The sequence below is a fragment of the Apteryx rowi genome, unplaced genomic scaffold, assembly GCF_003343035.1.
Source record: "Apteryx rowi isolate R43461 unplaced genomic scaffold, aptRow1 scaffold_439, whole genome shotgun sequence".
NCBI lineage: Eukaryota > Metazoa > Chordata > Aves > Apterygiformes > Apterygidae > Apteryx > Apteryx rowi.
This window is the reverse complement of record NW_020450693.1, coordinates 461,209-479,333: the sequence shown is the minus strand read 5'-3', so window position 1 is coordinate 479,333 and position 18,125 is coordinate 461,209. Positions and strand designations below refer to the sequence as shown.

The window sequence follows — 18,125 nt, the reverse complement described above, 5'->3', positions numbered from 1 at the left end:
AGGAGAATTGAGGACTCCTGCTTAAAAGTAACAAATCTCATCACTGATGGACTATTTTAGCTAGTGGTAGTTTTATTTAACCATTAGATAATTATCTGATCTGAGAAAGTAAATTGGGCCCATAAGATCAGTTATTAAAGGTGGTCAAAGGCATTACTGTAGTCACAATCAGGGTGCACCGAGCATTCAGCAGATCAAGAAGAACAGAGTTGTCCCAGTAGCTGTTCACGATGTTTGCGTATAGTGAGAGAATAACTTGCTTCGGCTGGCTGAGAAAACTCAGCATATGCTGCCTGAGCTGGGTGATCACCTTCTTTAAGCGTAAACGGACTGCCCTCGTCCTGCCCAGGAGTCGCGGTGCTCCTGCCAGGCACAGCAGTGGTATGTGTGCATGTGCAACAGCAACCACTCTAAACATTTATGTCTGCTTCAGCCTGCATGTTGGTTAGCAGACATAACAGCAAACCAGTAACAATCTTGTTTACCCAGTTAACATGTTTAAGATATAAATATTTTTATTCTTTTTGGGGGTATTTTTCAACTGCATCTTAGGCGCAGTGGGAAATTTGTACTGTAATGTTTGGCAGCAGTCGCATGGTATGTGGATGGTGCCGTGAGAAACAGGATGCCCACGTCCTAGCCTGTTTAAACAATCTGTCTAGGTTTTTCTGCCATGCTCAGCACCATGGTATGCAAGTGCTTACCAAGCCCTGAGAGTTACACTGGCAAGGACTGGGTAGGCACTTTGCTCTGTCTTTTTAAAGCATCGAATTCGGAGGCCTTTTGCTCTGTACGTGGAAGGAATTCTCCCTGAAATCAGCGGGAGCTTTGCCCCTTGCCTGGGGTCTGAGGTGGAACTTCTCAACTGCCTTTCAAGTCAGTGGCAAAGTGACCTGGATGAAAATTGCGTTATGTGTAATAGCAGGGGAAGATGCAACCTCAATCTGTTGATCTCAAACTACAAATTCTAAAATAGAATAGGATGAGGGCTGTGTGGGAAACCAGTTATCCCACTAGTGTTGTTAAGTGCATGTATTATGGATATGCACAAGAGCCAGACTAGTTCTTTTGGGTGCTGTTTTACTAAGCACTGTTCAAATGCTGACTAGGCCTTGTCCCAAAGGGCTTGTGGACAGTCCCAGTGCAAGGAAAAGAGCGGGGAATGCAAAATCAACTGTGCTACACCTGTGAAATCAGATTAGTGCTATAATTTTTATTGTGATAGAAGGGAAATAACATGCAAGAAGGAAGGCTTGTTTTAGTGAAGAGTAGGAAAGCTATGAAGAGTGAAGGCCAGGCAGGAAAGAGCAGAGCATACCGTTAACAAAGCTAAGATTAAGAGACTGAGAGACTGCAGAAGTTAGAGCAAGCAGAGAAATAAGATGTTTAAACAAAGAATAAGGGCAAATCTAACACCTGTACCACATTTGCTCCTTTTGGAGACTGCATACTGAATGCCATACACCTGGACTCCTACAGTAGTTTTCTCTGAAATGTTGTACTCAGAAAGAGGAATGGTAGAACTGTCCAAAGGACAAGCATAGTTGGCTGAAAGTAGTTGTGTCCATTGGGGGAAAACTTCAGCGTGGTGAGAAATGAGCTTTGGCATCTCTCATCTTTTGCACAGGGCTGGAAGCAGCTCTTCCTTCTCCTTTCCAATCTCAAGTGCTTCACAGTCATTATTCCTAATATTGCAAACATCCCATTATAAGAAAATGGAAGACCACATCTGTTCTCCCTGCTTTGGCTGCAGGAGGGACAGGACCCTTCTCTGGATGCCAGTCTCACTGAGACTAGAGGCCGGCTACTGTATTACAATCTGTCCCAATGCTACTCCCTTGAAGTCCAGCCCTCCGCAATTTTTTGAGTCTTCTGCATTAATTTGAACTTGGCATGGGATGAGTCCCAAATGTTCCTGGTGCCTGGGTGCCTCCAAACAAGCCTTGGTCCAGGCCCAGATCTCCTCCCAGCATATCCCACCTTGCTTCTGAGAGGCACTGTAGACCTTTTTGTCTCTGCAGGATGAGGGATTCACTGCAGAGGGCAAGGGGTGAACACATTAGGGACTGAGCCCATTCAGGAACAGTTGACTTTTATTCTGTGTTCCTGGCTCTGTTGTCTCAGGTTTAGGGTGCCTGGTGATCCTCCAGTGTACGTGGGCACCTTTGAATATGTGTCCGCAAGTATTTGCAAATAATAAAGAAAGTAGGTGGTAATAATGTGATGGCCAGTAATATTTGCAATCCAAGGGGAAGCTCAGGAAGAAAATGAAGGCTTTTCTTACCCTTTTTGCCTTCCTCTTCCCCCATTTGGCAGCCTGGATTTAGAAAAACAAGCAAACCAGAGCGCTCTGGCTTCTGTCTCTCATGGAAGTTGTGCTTCCTCTGCTAACAGCCTGTGCAGCCATTCTCTCCGGTGTATATCTCACTCTCTCCCTGCTATCTGTCATTTGGATAATACCACCGTAACAGGCCATTTCACCTTTCCAGCAGCTGCCTTTGTCAGTCTGTTGCACAAAATTGTGTCTTTTACCCATCATCAGAGATGGAGCTATGTGTGTGTTGCAGTGCTGCAGTAAATAGGCCCTAGTTTGTTTTCATAACCTTTGGCTATTCCATAGCTTACAATGTATCTGTTAAATTCAGCAGAAGGCTGGGATTTTTCTAGGCAGTACAAGCATAGATACCAAATCGCAAAGATGATTGGGAGAGTTTGACTAATGAGAAGGAGAAGATCCACCACAACTGTGGGTTTAACTCACTGATCTGCCTTACAAAACTTTTGAACTTGCCCTGAAAACAACCATTACCTTCCAGATTCTTTCCGTCCCCTTGGTTTCCTGTGACCTCTCTGCCTCCGTGCCCAGTGTGCACCCCGTTATGTCCTAGCTCCTCTGCTGCTCCTGGTTTTCCTGCTCTCCTCCTGCCAGCCCCAGCTTTTTGCCTGCTTCAGTGCAGTTGCTTCTGCCCCGCAGTGACACACGGCAGTGATCTGCACATTTATAATTATGGCTAATGGCTGAATCCTTGCAAAGAAGCAGAGCATGCACATTTAAAATATAAAAGTGGATTTTCCAGCAAATGCGATGACAGAAAGCATAGCTTTTTGCTTTTGCCTTTATTTGCCCCCTCATAAAATGATTTAGCAATGTTTTGTTCTCTTATATTCTTTTATGCCTTGTACATTCAAGAATCCTACATTCTGTGATTATTTAAAATAGGAATATTCAGCCTGCAGAGCTGTACATGTATGCAATATAGCAGTGGGGGAGTTGTTGATCTGGGGGCCTTTGACAGGGGAAGGAGATGGTTTTACAGGGTCCAGGCTTTTAATGTTGTATACGTTTGGGCAGGAATTCTGTCTTCATTCATGTGTATTCTCTCTAGCAAGCTGATCATCTGATTCTGATTAGGGCTTTTTGATGCAGCAGGAATACAGCTAATCAGAAAATGATGAGTTGGTGTGTATTTGTGTGCTATGCTATCCACTAATGAGCTGTCCAAATGTCAAATGTCATGGGAGGTTAACAACTCAAACTTCTCCTTAAGGGGCAGTGATAGAGCCTGGTGTTTTTGCAACTGAAGAAGGAGGGTTTTAGAGCCAGCTGTGCCAACATATGGAGTTCACCTCTGTGATGCCCATTATCTTGAATTTGTTACGCTAAGGTGATACTCAGCAAGACAGAACTAGCAGTGAGACCACAAGGGGCTTGAGGTGGTTACTGATGGAGGTGAAGAGGAAGAAAGGTGATTTTTCCAGTTTGTGCTGGCTCTTACGCTTACCTTTCTATTCAGCAAATAATCCCATAGTTGTCATAGTTAGTTAACTGTCAGCTAATTTACCATATTTGGATTCCAGGAAGAAATTATAACTTCTAGTTCAGTTTCATAATTTTTAGTTCAGTTTTAACAAATTATAACTTTTAGCGCAGTTTTGAATGGCAAGCAATCCCTTATGGAGCTTAATTGTTTTGTTTACGTGCAGCTAGTGACTTACTATGTGGTGAGAACAATAGCCTGACTGCATTGTTTAGCTCATAATCAGAATGAGATAAAACACAGAAAACAGCGAGGCTGTGTTTCTTAAACAGACCACACAACAAATCTAGCCTCCTTGGCTAGTTGCAGCATAGAAAACCTGCTGCATTTGTGTTGTTTGTGTGGTTTTGCAGTACATCTCACTGTCTTATCTTCAGCTTTTGGTAAAAGTAAGTGATATTTCTAGGGCCTTACTATTTCATATGGACCAGGCACCTTGGTGGGAGCTCTGACCCTGTTACCAGAGCTGTCAAACTGCATGTAGTGAACATGAGACCATCACATGACACTTTGGCTTCTTTTTCCCCTCACAGCTTAACCTGGATCTCTTGTATTTTGCAGCAGAAGGCAGCCACTTTTCTTCTCTTCAGTGAGCAGGAACAGCAGGTATGCTGGGCAATATAAGCCATGATTTCTTGACCAGCTACACCTGAGGGAAGGAGCAGGGAGCAAAAAGGAGGTTGCTCCACTACAGCCAGGTCTTTGCCATCCAGCTTTGCCTGCTTTAAAAAAGCTTTTGCCCTTTTAAAAAAAGAGCTCCAGCTATAGCAGAGCACTGTGCTTGTTGTCACCCAGTCTTCCAAACACCGGCACTGTCCTGTGACCCAGTGTAACAGGAGTAAATGACCCAACGTATGTTTTCCTGCCCAAAACTTGAGATGCCCATTGGCAAGGCTGCCAGACTAACTGAGACGAAAGAGATTTTTTGCTCAGGGCCTGAGCTCGCTCTCTGTGGGAATGCCCCACGTCTTGGGGGAGTGTGGGGCTGACACCAGGTCTCCATTTGTAGCAGAGCTCTTAGAGGACATTCCAAAGATTTTTATCTGTCTGCTTCTTCATTTCGCTGGAGACTTTTCCCCACAAAACATCTGAACTAAAAGTCAAAAAAGGTTTGCTGAAAAAGACTTAATTTATTCCTCAGATGGTTTCTGTAGGTAGAATGGGAATTCTCTGTTGAGAGTTAGTTGTACTTAAGGACTAAACTAGATGTTCTCCATTAATTTATCTAAAGCTAAGTAAGCTGCAGCCCTTACTTAGGGCAGTAAGAGCAGGCATAGACATACCAGCTGAGCAAGCCTTCTGTCCAACCCTGCAAACCAGAGAGCAAGAGGCTAAAATCTCTTACTTTGTGAATATAAGTGCAACTGTGAGTGAGTGGCCTTTACAGAATGTGTAAGTGAGGTTGCGAGGGGGAGTTCATAATACCAATAGTGCCTCACCATCTTCTTTAACTTACTCTACTGTGATTGAGCTGTTGTCTGACTGGCTTAGTTGTATGCTCCAATATTCTGAGAGTTTATAAGGGATGGTTTACAACTGTGACCTCCACTTGAAGAGATGTGAATGGGAGGCTGATATCCTTTGTCTTAGCAATTGTCACTCCTCCACCACCAGGTTCCAGTGTAAAGGCAACACAAGGCAGAAATCATTTCTCTATATGCATGCGTGTGGCATAGAGAAACGATGTCATGCAAGTATCTCAACAAGACCACAATGAGAGCACTATTCTAGAGAACGCTGAAAGTTATCATTACATCATTACCTCCCCAAAACTTCATACTATGAAAATAAACTTAAAAGATCTACTGAAGATTTAGACAGTAAGAACTGCTTCACCTCCCCCCCAATATAATGTGAGCTGCTTCTAGAGCAGAAAACCTTCTCAATACAGACTACTGCCTGTTTTGAGTTTATACGTGTTTACAAGTACATTATAAATTGAAAGGTCAGCATGCCTGCTCTTGCCTAGTCAGCCTCCTCCTTGCGTGACATGGAGCCCAGCAGTCATCACATAAAAAAGAAAACCTTCAGAAATATGTCTTTGACTCACAAGGATCAATTATATTTCTCACAAAAATTCAGCATCTAAGTTGGGGGTTCCCAAAGGTCAAACTGGAAAGCTTCTAAATATGACCCTCAGAGGAACTTTCCAGTTGTGGTTGTCCTACACTGTAGTGCAGATTGATTTTTGTTATGCAGCCCCTAGCCTGATGTTCCACCCAGTAAGTTGCCCTCCTTGAACAAAACTCTGGGAACCCCTGAGTTTATAATCGTCCAAGAAAATCTTTGTTTTGGAAGAGAGAAGGAAAAAGATAATCTGTTTTGTCAAGTATTACCACACCTCTCCAAACATACAATCTCCTTGTCTGAATGATGTCATACATATATCTGTCAAAGTTCTTGCTTTGCTTTGAGACAGCAATTGCAGCAAAACAGTAATATATGTAATATATAAAAAGTTCTTGGGTGAGATCCAGTACAAGCATCTCATGGTGAAATCATTCTTAATATTATTTAACAGCTACCTGGTGTCTGGTCCATAGAAACTGGTCACAAGTATGTATTCCTTTAGACGCTTAAATGAATGGTACATGTGTGTTGGGATGTTGTGTGAATGTAGGGCAAGGAGGACATGGATCATAATTTGTCTCTCACTAAGAATTGTCAAGCACATTACACCTCCATTTTTGGCAGTTGATCCTTGGTATAGTCATAGCTGCTAAGCAAGTAGGAACTCTTTTAGCACTCCTTACTGGAGTAACCTTGCTCATGACAACGTTTATGGCTAGAAGCTCTCCCCTGCTCTTTGGGAGGAGAAGGAAGAAGAATTACAAGTCTCTGGCTTAAGGAAAAGCATTTGAAACTAGACAAATTAAATGAAGGTCAACTAACCTGCTGGGGTATCACAGTCTGGAAAGCTGAATGTTCTGGAAGATGTCATTTTGGGAACTGAGCAGGTTGCAGTCCCATAGAGTCGTCATGGTCTTTCTCATGTAGTAGGAAGTGGCATTGCTGTCTTGAATGCAAGCATCCTAAGTGAGAAGTGAATAAGGTAGTCAGTGATGACAGAAAAGTAAATGTTTGGACCCAGTAGACGTAGCAAGTCTTGGAGTACAAGGTAACAATCGGAGTCCTTTGGAAAGAATATCAGTGTTTCTGGTTGAGGAGTAATTCCTACCTTACCTTTAAGTCTGAAAAAAAAAAAAAAAAAAACCTAAACAATCTTGTACAGTTAGTGTTTTTCAGCTTTCAAAACTCTTGTTATGGAATGTTTTTGCTAATGGGTGGTCCAGAATCCAGGCTGATTAAATATCTGATCTGCCTCCAGTCGCCGTGGAAACAGCGAATGCCTACTGTGAAAACTATCTGACCCTAGAGGATCTAGACTGGAAGCTCACATACGAAACAGGCTTTCTCCCCTCTTTTTTTCATTGCTCAGAGCAACAATATGAGTCCACAGTAAAGTCCATATTTCCAACCTCATGCATAGTGTAACAGGTATGTTGAGATAGTTTATGGCACGTGGCTGGTTTATGCTGTACAGAACCGGGATTGTACTTGTCTCCACTGCTGAATCTAAGTGAAAACTTACCCTTAGATTCCACAATGGAGAACATGCTCCCACACAGTTTTGGTTCCTCATTTACTCCAGCCAGTTTATTGTGAGCCATGGTAACTATCTATGTTATATGTCTGTTCTTGTTTGCACCCATGGGAGATAATGAGATTGCGCAGCAGGTATGCTGACAGATTATTTTTTTTTCTGAATTCTCTTGTCTTTGTTCTGTTCTCCATGCAGCCCACTTAAATCATCCCTCTCTCTACTGTTAAGTCTTAGAACTTCCTCATGAGATGTTTTTGCTTGACACATCCACAAAGGGTCCCTAAAAAATAAGGAGTTCTACTGTATATTCCCAAGGCAATTTTGGCATCCCAAAATATCAACCTGTGTCCACTCACGACAGTCATCTTATTTTGTGTCCCTAATCTGTCATAATATCTCCAGGCAAGTGAGAGACTGGTCTTTGATCTGTCTTGAACTCTCCAGAATTACTCAATAGTTGTACAAAGCTTTTTTTGTTCCTCCTGTAGTGAAGATGGCCTGAAGTTAGGGGCCGGTAATGGGGCCAGGCTTCCCACTTTTGCCAGCAGCTGTGATCTGATGGTTCTGAAGACAGAGAGGGAGGAATGCTCCTTGCTGTGTTCAACACAGATCCCTGAGAGCCCTTGCTCCTACAGGCCTCTTAGGGGTCTCATTGTGTCCCACAGGGATTTCTTCTCCAGCTCTCTACTGTGGCCAGGCAGATATTGTGGAATATACAGAGCCACTGGTAGCACTGAAAGGTAGTGGAAAGAAATAGATGTAACACATTATGTCTGTTTTTCTTGCTCTTTGGTCAATGGCCTTTATGGCTTTAGCAATTTGTGATAACTAAAACGTTACCTTTCCACCCTGTTCCTTCACTGAATATTTGTAGAGAGACTGGCAGACTTCCCACCTCTGGTTTGGTTTGAGGACCATAATCTCAACGTTTGTGATTACAGTGAGGTAGGATCCTCAATTTTATTTCATAGCCTGATGTTCTCTAATCCTGTATGTTAAGCTGTGCTGAATGAAATGTTTGCATCGGTATTTTTTTTCCAAGATGCATGGCTTGAGTTTAAAGATAAATGCTTGCCACTGGGGCGGACAATGTGCTAAGCTTAAGTTCACATAAAAATTTTTAATGGAGTGTCTCGTGTAACTTGTTAACATACAAGAAATTATTAAGCTTTCGCTTCCTCCACTCCCCTTTCCTGTTTGGATGTTGAAAGAAAGCCCTAATTGCTAATTTGTGATTAGCCAGCAGCACAGAGTGAACTTAATCCTGCGGGTTTGCATGGTACTTGCCTATGCATATATTGCTTCTCTCAGGAGCAGACTGCTGAGTCTCACGATTTGCAATGGAAGCTGTAAACAATCTGCTCTTCTTTCCGTGAATTCAATGCTTGTATTCAGAGAACAGAGGTAACGCTGGGCCTGCCAGCCCTGAAGGGAGATGTTAAAACATTGGACGCTATGGGAAGAAAGGGAGTCATGAGGTTTTTTTCAATCTTGCTTGCCCAGGAGATGGCACTGTGCAATAGTGGGATTTTACCTGCAGTGTAGCGTGCGTGGGGCGGCAAGATCATGATTATTTGAGACATGACAAACTAGTGAGATTCTTGAGTCAGTAAGAGCAGAATGTAGGTCCTGCGGAGAAAGTCTTGACCTCTACTTCTTTTAGGATGCCATTGCATGCTTTTCTCTGTAAAATGTACCATACTTTGTATGCTGTAGGCAGGCTCATTTTAAATCTGCTTTGCACTGCTGTGTTGGGGAGCTGTCCTTCGTGCATACTCTAGTATAATCAGAATCAGAATTGGGTTTGCAGGTGAAACTGGCCACTGACAAAGTTTTGATGCCTTTTAAGCACCCTTACTTCTGAGATTTCTGTGCAATCCTTTGTGCCCCCCTAGATACTTCCTAAACCTACTGACAATGGAGCCAAAACAAGTATATTCTATGTGCTTGAAAACTGGAAAGTGTGCTGGGTTTTGGAGCCTCTGTATGTTCCTTCTTTCTGTCCTGCATTTCATGCACTGTGTTCTTGCTAGAGGACCAATGGTTTGGTTTAGTGCTTGTGTATAAAGCACACAGAGCTTTCTTCAGGAATCTCTGACCCCACTTGGAAAGACCTGAGCTGACTTGTGCTGCCAAATGCAGACCAACACAGCTGAGATAAATCTAGAAGATCTTCCTGGTCTTCTTTTTTTAATGCTGATAGGTTGCAACCATTTCCATTTCTCCCTCCAAAAACAGTCTGAGATCAGGAGCTTGTACAAATCTGAAGGGAGTTCTAATCTTGGAATGGATATACTTCTTTATAAAACCTTGGGCAAGCTGTTTAACCTTCCAGTTTTAATTCTCCAAAAAGGTAAAAAGAGGTAATATTTCCTTACCGCACAGAGGTGTTAGAAATATATTCATAATATACTTTAAAGCTAGAAATATTATGTGAATGCTAAGTATTAGTGTTATTAATTGCATCTTAAGTGGCCTATACATCTACAACAAAAGCTTCTTAGTTAACACATACCCTTTGAAATAGCCTGACCCTTTCCACTTTTTCAGAGACATTAATAGTTTCCTGGCTCAGTGTTTTAGGAAATGTCATCATAGTCTGGAGGAACCAATAAAAACATAAGTCACCTATTTTGTCTGATCATTTTATGCCAGGATATTTGAGGCTGGGAGCTGTGGAGGGGTAGGAGGGGACTGCTCCATTTGTGTGGGTGGAAGATGTAAAAGTTTTAAGACCATTTTAGTATAGCTTTTCATATTAAGACTCTAGAGCTATATGAGAAATAGTGGTTTTCTGTGTTCACAGGCAGGGACTTGTGATAGTTTTAGCAACTGGTTAAACAAATAAAAACAGCTTTGCTGAATAGGCCGCGTCTGTGATCCTCTTTACTGTCCCCATGCTTTTTCCCATTCCTAAACCATTGACTGCTTCAGCAGCTGATGAAAGGGATGGGGTCTTTGGAGATGAGTATTTTGTTGGTTTCAGGCTTACATTGTCCTCTAACAAAGGCAAGAGAGCTCTCATAAAATGGCAGTGCCTTAAAACAAATAGTGGTAAAAGATTATGGAAAATTTATTGGTGAAACAATAGCTCACTGGGTATGGTCAATGCAGACTGTTTCCCACTACCACAAAATGCAATTATTTAAATTAAGGAACCACTATATAAATTCTCAGTAAAAAGTATCATTACATGAAATTATGAAAAAGCAAACCAGCAGTGTCTGCAGCAGGCATCCAGTGACACTCCGCTCTCCATTATGAATGCCAGCATTCATGATGAGCTAAACCCCAGCATCCTTACATGGGGTTGTTTCTCTCCTTACTGAAGCAAAGCCTCCAGCAACCATGTTACTGTGTCCTGACCACAAGCTCTGTAGAGCAGCCACGAATGGTGAATTTTCCCCTGCAGTGCTGTCTCCCCCTGCAAGTTTCAAAGACCCCTTAAGGGACTGGGAGATCTCTGTTGGTGCTCACTTATGCCTGGGTAAATTGCATGGAGCTGGAGAAGACTGCCAGTGCCCATTTACCCTCTACCTCAGTTGGAGCCTGAGTCTAGTATTTGTCAGCAAGCTAGAGAAACTGAAGGATAACGCTTACTTCATCCTCCATACTTATCTTTTGGAAATGAACTGCAGCACTGAAAGGGACAACTGCACACTGCACCATGTTATGCAAACTCTCCCCCCCAACACAATCGAAACAGTTAACACCATTTCTTTTCAACATTTGCTGTAGCCTCAAATGGAGCTGATATGCAGAATTCAAAATGTGTTTAGGCTGCTTTTCATGTACTGCAGACTCCCATTCAAAAACCCTTGAAGATTTCAGACAGATATGAAAAGAAGGCATGGTTCCTGAGGTATGGCATGAGATCAGAGTCCAGCCCAGAGGAGAAGTTGCTACTGATGTAGCTGCCTTTACATTCCTGAATCAAACAAGAGGTTAATGAAACAGTTGCACAGGTGGCCAGCAACCCACAAGGGAGGCGTGATGTTACCTCTCACCAGACATCTGTCCCTCATGCTGTTTGGAGGCTTCTCTCTCCACCTCTCGGAAGTGCATATGCCACATGCTGGATCTCATTCCTTCTCCTACCCATGGAAGTGTGTGTTAATCAGCCCTAAGGCCGAGATGATATACCCTGCTGCTTGCCACTCATCATCACCATTTGGAGATGTTGCATTTGGTTAGCAACAGCACTCTCCACTTTGTGGTTGTCAAGATTGATTATCCTTTTCTTCTTCATATGTACATTTTGTCAGATCAGGCTTAATCTGGCGCTTTGTTTTTTGCCGTGAGATACCCCTTTCCGACTCCCCTGCAAGCAGGAGCTGGTTCTGTGTGCATGGGAGTCTCCTTGATGTCAGGATCTCCGAGCAGTGCATGGCACCAGGGTCATTGCTCAGTCCCAGAGCAGAGTGCTCAGTCTCTGAAGCCTTGAAGTGTCTTGAGAATGGCCACACTGAGACATGCTTCTTTCCCAGGGTGATACCACTGCTGCCCTGAAGAAAGAGGTGCATTGAGCAGGATGCATACATGAAGTGGCATGATGAGCGACAACATGAGTGATGTTGTCACTCATTCCTGCAACATATTGGAAAGAAAAAGCCATGGGCAGGTTGTCTTACCAACAGTTCTGGGGCTGCTGGGCAGGCAAGACTCCCTTCCCTATTGCTGTCTCCCATGTTCTGATTTCATCTCCGTTCAGTGGGTGTAGACCTCAGGGAAGGGGGAACTTTGGCTTTTCTGTCATCCCTGCCTCACGCATTGTTGGGGCTTGGGGGAGGAGGAGCTCCTCTCAGTTATGTAGCTAGATCAGTCATTTTCAGATGGGGGCTTTCTGATTTTTATTGCTCTGCAGTTAAACTGTCATGGAGAACGCCTGTACCTGCACTTTCAAATAAACCTCTCATTCCCTCAGCCAACAGAAGAAATGTGACCTAAACAAGAAACAAATTTAAAAACAACATTGCCATTTTTAATTCCCAGCTTGCCCCTTCCTCCCCTCAGGGTTTTGATGATGGCTGGAATTTACATGCTTACTGTAGCTATTTAACGAAAACAATGAAACTCCTCCAAACCAAAAGCTAAAAATTATTCTATCCCACCCAAAGAGATTAGTGAAATTGAAGCCATAGAGAAGAAGGAGGCAAAATATTCCTTACACTGTATTCGTATCCTTGTGTCATAGCATACGACTTGGCTGTAGCAGTCGTGTGAAAATGAATCTGATCTGTTCTGTTGGGCTGAATACCCTATGGTGTCTCTGTTTACAGCAGATACAAGGAAGAGGCCTTGTCTTCAGACATGTCTGTGCAGGACCTAGAAGACTTTTGGCTCTACGTAGTTAATAATAATAATAAGGCCAAAACCTCTCTGCCAGCTAGTGAAATGAAAATGCTGTACTTCACAGCTATGTCATTGGAGAATTATATTTCATTAGAGCTGATATTAAAAACTCTGATGTCAGCTGTGAAATGTGGCTGACTTCAAATTTGCAAAACACATAGGAAATTTTTTCCTAGTGTGTTGTCACTTTAGAAGTCTGGCAGTCCTTTAGGTTCACTCATAAAACTTTAAGCTCTCAAAAGGGGAAGTTCCTGAGGCTATTTCCCCCAAACTTTAAAAGCTTTGCTTCTACTAGCAAGTGCCTTTTTTATAAAGCATATGCAAGTAATGTTCTGGATGCTTCAAACAGCAGCAGTCGTTAGGACTTTCAGACTGGAGAACTGCAGATCAGGTTGTCATGACATATAAGATATTCCTGACATCTAAATGACAGCATTTTAAAAGTTAGTGATCAGGGCAAAGAATAGCAGCCTCAGCTATTACTGGTTATTAAATGCAAAAAACTGTTTTGCTTTTTTCCCTGTCCCCTGACTGGGGTGGCTTACAGGCTTGCATTAGTGGGAATGGATATGTGCACAGCAATTGCTTTGGGCAGTTGTAGCAGGTCACTAAGCGGCAGAGTAGTTTCTACATTTTCACAAACTTCTGAACCATTTGCAAATTAGGCTGCTGTCTTTCTGAGTCTATGGTCAAGACATGAAAGGCGTATGTGTGTGTAAACTTTTAAAAATTTACAGTTGTAAGAGTTATTTTGAGAAGGGGAAAAAAATCCAGTTATTTTTTACCATATTTAAATGTCTGATGCAGTATGCTAGTAAGATTACTTTGGTTACAGTTAGATTTATTGTAGGAGATAATAAATAATACTTAATTCTAGGCAGATTTTTTTGGTTTGGGTTTTTGCTAAGACATGGAAACCTTCTGAACGTACATACGTTATTATTTGCTAATAGCAAAATATACTGTGGGTAATCAGAGAAACCCAAGTTGCTTGTCAACTGAAGAGCTAATAAAGACCAGTTTCCTACGGATCTGTGTCCTTCTGCAATAACCTCAGCTTCACACCATGCTCCCAGTTGAAACCTCAACCAGGCAAGAGACAGCATGTGCTGTGTCTAGTTAGAAACAATGTCTGTGCTGTATCACCAAATAAACTGTATAATGACAGAGTTTAGCCCTTTTTTTCCTTCCGTAGATGCCCTGATTCTCATCTCCTTTTTTTGTCCATCCTGATTTCTCACCAGGTTTTTAGGAACTTCGTGTCTTCGAGACTTCTCTCTTTCTGTTGAAACTGGCCAGCAGTCACTGGGGCGACAGTAGCTGCTGTACAGGCAGCTGTATAACAGCTTGTTATATACAAGTATAAAGAAGGATATACAATACTTGTTTCTTTGTGAGCCAGGCCAGACTGCACCTTACAAAAGCGCTCTTATTGCTGCACTCACTGGCACGTAGCTTTTCGTACCACTTGTATGGAACCGCGGCACTTAGTGGAGCTGGAGCGGTGAACTGTGGTAGTGCAGTGGCCGCTCAGCAGGACGGCAGCAGGGAAAGGCTCCCTAATCCCCGAACAGGCATGTTTAGCTGTTTTGTTTTGAATTTGCTGGCTGATATGTGAAAGCAGGTCATTGTCTCTGCCCTGAAGGAGAGGGGGGGATGCTTGCGCGAGTGTTAGATCAGCCTGGGGCGTGAGGGTCTCCTTAGGGGATCGTGTGTCAGGCGTTATCAGAGGGCTCCTGGGGGGGGGGGGGGCAAACGTGACAGACTGGCTTAGGAGAAGTTCCTGAAGTGTGCCTCTGTTGGGCTTGTTAACTTCATGCTCTCAGGGCCTGTAAAACTAGGGACAAACCCACCACTTTTTGTAAAAATAGTAAAGGCATTAAAACACTCTCTGGAAACAGAAAACATTCCCATCTTTTATGGATACGTGGTCAGCCGGCTCTTGCTTATTCCCTTTATAAGCAATGTTCTTAATTGGACTATGTTGCTACTATTTCAGGTCAGCGTGTGTGTTTTCTCTTCGGTTGCCATGGCACTGGTAAGACAGATATGTTCTGTAGATGTGTTTGCGCTCTTATGAGAGTTTATTTTCAGCACTGCATTTGTAGCATGATAGTGCTTGCAGTATTTTTCCATGCCTCGCTGAAGTCACCCCTGTCAATGCTTCTGCACTTGATTATATGTTTGTCATACATCAATCTGTTTTAAGTGCCCACATTTGCATCCATTGGAACCAGTGGCTCCCAGAGCCTTCATATTTAGGATATTTTATATAATAATAGGTACATATGGTTAGGGGCATTATGTAATGATTGCAATCTTATATAAGCATAAATCATAGAGCCTAATCTAGTGGGGTTTTTTATACAACTCAATAAACTTGGCTGAGCTACAATTTATCTACTGAGGAGGTGCCAAATGTTGGTTTAAAGATGATGGAGTATCTAACATAGATTAACTATACAAGTTATAGCTAATAGCTTGTTACTGAGCTCTGTCATGTTAAAAAATGTACCATTAAAACAAAGCAGAGCAAAACAACAGCAGCAGCAACCATAGCCAAACCAACCATCTCTTCTTTTTTTCTATAATGAGATTTTCATCATGCCGATTGAAATACAAGTATCTCAGTACTTCAGCTTTTACTTTTCACTATGACAAAAATAACTTTGGGGAAGCCTGAAGGGCTTTCCAAGGAAATTGCACAATTTGAAACGTGTTGAAGTTTCTAAAAATGAGTCAAGAGTAGAGTGGACCAGGACACCCTAATGCCAGTTCTGAGCCCCTTCCCCTTGCCCTGCTGAGGCTTCTGGTTGCTTCACTGACCCCTACAACTAGCTTCAGTGCGAAGCATGCACTTCTACTGTCTGATGTTAGTCTGATCACCACAGAAGAAACTGTACATCACAATGGGTTTCTCAGAGAAACTCCTGAAGGCTGGCATTTTGTTCAGCGCTGAGTGCAGGGTTCAGGTGGTAATACAGTCTTGAAGGAAGCAGCAATTTTATAACATTTTGTTTAAAGTGGGATTTTTATGTTGCCAGAACAAGTAAAGCAAGCCTCTTTAGCCTTCGAACCTTTTTTTTTGGTTGTTTTTTTTGTTTGTTTTGCTTTTCTGTTTTTAAGGTAGCATCCCTAAGAGCTGGTTGGGTTTCGTTGTCATTAAAGTCACTGGGAACATTAGAAATATGGATCAGCTTTGGAGAAAATGGTGAAAAGGGAAGAAGCCCACAGTTGCTAAAAAAGGGTTGGCTGTTGCTGAGACAGCAGAGAATTGTAGAAACGTTCATCAAGTTCATTAGCAGCAGATATAAGAAAAATGCAGAAGTGTTATGTGCTGCAGCAGAATGCTCTTGTTTGAGAGTAACAAACTCAACGGTCCCTTTCTGTTAGAGCACTGCAAGACCCAGAGGTTGCATTGGGAGTGACAGCAATCTGTTGTCTTTTCCACAGCGTTGATAAAATTTAACTTTAAAAAAAGGGCAGGGGCAGGCTCAAAAAAACCCTACCTTTCTGTTTAGTGTGTTTAAATTTGCTCAGGAGCATGCTCCTCCCCTGGAAGGTGTTGAGGGGTCTGTGAATGAAAAATAGTTAAAAATGGAAGTACTGCTCTCAGCTGTTTCTTTAATCTTGCTAACCTGAAGTCATCCCTCAGTAGTAATCTCACAGACTGAGCATTCTGCAATAGCCCCTTTACGCTCTGCCGAGTGAGGCTATTTAAAGAAGAGGGAGACAGTGTTTTCTATTGCACCTGTTCACGTTGGCATGTTCTTATGGGTTGTTTTTTTATGGTGTTGTAAGATTAACAGAAGAGACTGTTTTCCCCTAAACATGTTTACCCCTATTGAGTTTTTACACTTGAGGTCCTAGTTTTCTGACTGTTAGGATGATCCAACATCATTCGAGTTAACAGATACTTGGCTTGAGTGAGAGTAAGAATTGACCTTAATTGTTGAGTTGCAGCTGAGGCAGGTGGGTTGACATCCTTTCCTTGAATGGGCCGCTTCTCCTTGCAGATGTGATCTAAACACCATTGCCGTGATTTTGGTCTTAATTTTCATGCAGTTTATACGCCAGTTCTTGTATTTGTTAAGAACACGTGCTCCTGGACCCTCTTAAGTCTTTCAGGATTTTCAGTTTATTGTTGCTGTAAAAGGCTTTCATAACAGCCTTTCCTTGAGTTGGTTTTCTGTATTTATTTAATGCTTAGAAATTTGTCAGCATCATTGTCATTTCCTGAAAAATTATGAAATGGGCTTTAAAATAACAAGTATATTGTTTTTGTTAAAAGAAGAATCCTTCTTATTTGCCTCTGGTTTTTTTTGCTGGCTTGTCAGTCTTTCGTTGTGCTTTTTAAGTGATATATAGCTATATTAAGTGAGGCAGAGAACTGAGAACTTTTCAACTTAATTCACTTTTTCAAGAGGTATGCTATAATGCTGCTGCGGCTTGTTTGCTTATGCAGGACTCTTAGCATGCCTGTATTGCCACATCTGGTCTTTTGAACTGTACCTTAAACAGAATACCTTGCTTGATCCTAATGCAATAGTTCTGATGGCGTTTAGGACTGTCGTGTAACTTTTCGCAGAATCTATAGTAAATAGTGGAAGTCAGAAAAACATCGTACTGGAATATGTGTGGGCCCTTTAAAGAAATACTAATGTCAGCTCAGCTGAGCTCCCAAATTCAGGTTTGGCAAAAGAAAGATTACATAAACAGAAGTATTTTTCCCCACACCTGGAAGAAATTGGTTGGAAAAATTTAGAATTCCCCATAACTGCATCGGGCTGTTGTATACGATGTTCGAAAGTAAAAATAACTTTTCACAGGAGTGAAGTTAGCAAGCCTAGTTTGCCTTGCCCAAGTCATGTGAAATCTGTGTAACACAGACCAGAGATATATAATGTTGCTGCACAACAGCTATTCCTCATCTTCTCCGAAGGTAATGTGCCTGAGCAGCTGGAAGGATCTGGCTTATCAAATGCAGCCCATTGACCATATTGGTAAGGCCATGATAAAGATACGCACAGTCAGGGTGGTGAACGTTAAATTAGAATTTTGGAATTCTTTAACTGTTAATAATCTAAAAGTTGGTGACCACAGACCAATGCTCAATTCATCCCCTTCTAAAAAGAAGAGTATGGGAATTTGAAAAATTCACCCTCACATTTAGCTGGAATTCATTTTCATGTTTTCTATGAGGGTTGTTTGATCTGATCTCAATGCCTCTGTTTGTGTTTCTAGTATAAATGCCTTTCATTCTTCCTCTAAATTATACCAAATGCTTGTTGGGGAAAGCAGATGTTTGCACATTATAAAAATAAATAAATTGAAAAGGAAAAGAAAGCTAG

The 18,125-nt window shown here is 42.1% G+C and overlaps 1 protein-coding gene across 4 annotated transcripts in view; it reads left to right on the top strand.

Moving 5' to 3' along the window:
- The window catches only part of CMSS1 (cms1 ribosomal small subunit homolog), a 250,130-nt gene that overhangs the window by 160,865 nt on the left and 71,140 nt on the right, over window positions 1-18,125 (top strand). The window contains exon 1 of one of the 4 annotated variants that reach the window (XM_026076759.1): window positions 8,346-8,367. The exons of the other annotated variants lie outside the window; for them this stretch is intronic. The gene's annotated coding sequence lies outside the window, so the exon portion shown is untranslated. Of the gene's footprint in view, window positions 1-8,345; window positions 8,368-18,125 lie in introns of those variants that run through there. 4 annotated transcript variants of the gene reach the window in all.